This window comes from Mus pahari, chromosome 23, assembly GCF_900095145.1.
Source record: "Mus pahari chromosome 23, PAHARI_EIJ_v1.1, whole genome shotgun sequence".
Taxonomy (NCBI): Eukaryota; Metazoa; Chordata; class Mammalia; order Rodentia; family Muridae; genus Mus; species Mus pahari.
In genome coordinates, this window is record NC_034612.1 from 37,997,049 (window position 1) to 37,997,880 (window position 832).

The window sequence follows — 832 nt, forward strand, 5'->3', positions numbered from 1 at the left end:
TCTGTCAGAAACTTCCAGAATGCTGTCCTATGAAGGACATTTTACAGACTTGCTTTGGGTTCATTCCTTCCCTGTCCGTCTTTGCCACGTCTTCTCCCTGCTCCTCCTGCCCGCCCCTCCCCCCACCTGCTCACATGCCACCGCCGTCCCAAGCTTGTGGACCAAGCCCTGGGACTGCTCCACCTGTCACTCAGGCCTGCTCAGGTAATCAGTGTCCCAGGTGAAGGGAGGTGCTTGGGCGACCCACCCCCACACTGGCCCTGGCTGCTAGAGACGGACATCCCACGGGCTGCAAGCTCCTCTGGAAACTGGAAGTCTGCAAGGTGACAGAAGGACAGTTCTCCGAAGGTCTTCCTCCCTTCTTACTGCACTCTCCAGTGGCCCTTCCTCATGAACCTTTCCCCAGCTCCCTGCTGGCTCTCCTTCCTCTTAAACCGAAAGGAGCCCAACCTCAGGGCTTCAGTTAAGCTAACTCACGTCCCTCAAGGTCTTGTCTCCAGTACAGCCTTGTTCTCAGGTCCCTGGACCCAAGGAATAAGAAGGCTCAGTTTCATCTGCATTTAAGAGCCTCGCCTCAGATCAGGGCAACTTAAAGGGCCAGCCCATGCCACAGCTCCCCGTTAGTCTCTTCTTTCTGCCTTCCCCCTCTCCGAGGTTAGCCCAGTGACACCTTCTGGTAGCTTTCTTAAGTCTAAGGGTCACCTCAAGCCTCAGCTTTCTCCAGGTCACAGGGAACCAGGCCAGAGGCACACATGCCACCCTTAATTTCCCTTCCTTCCTTCCTTCCTTCCTTCCTTCCTTCCTTCCTTCCTTCCTTCCTTCCTTCCTTCCT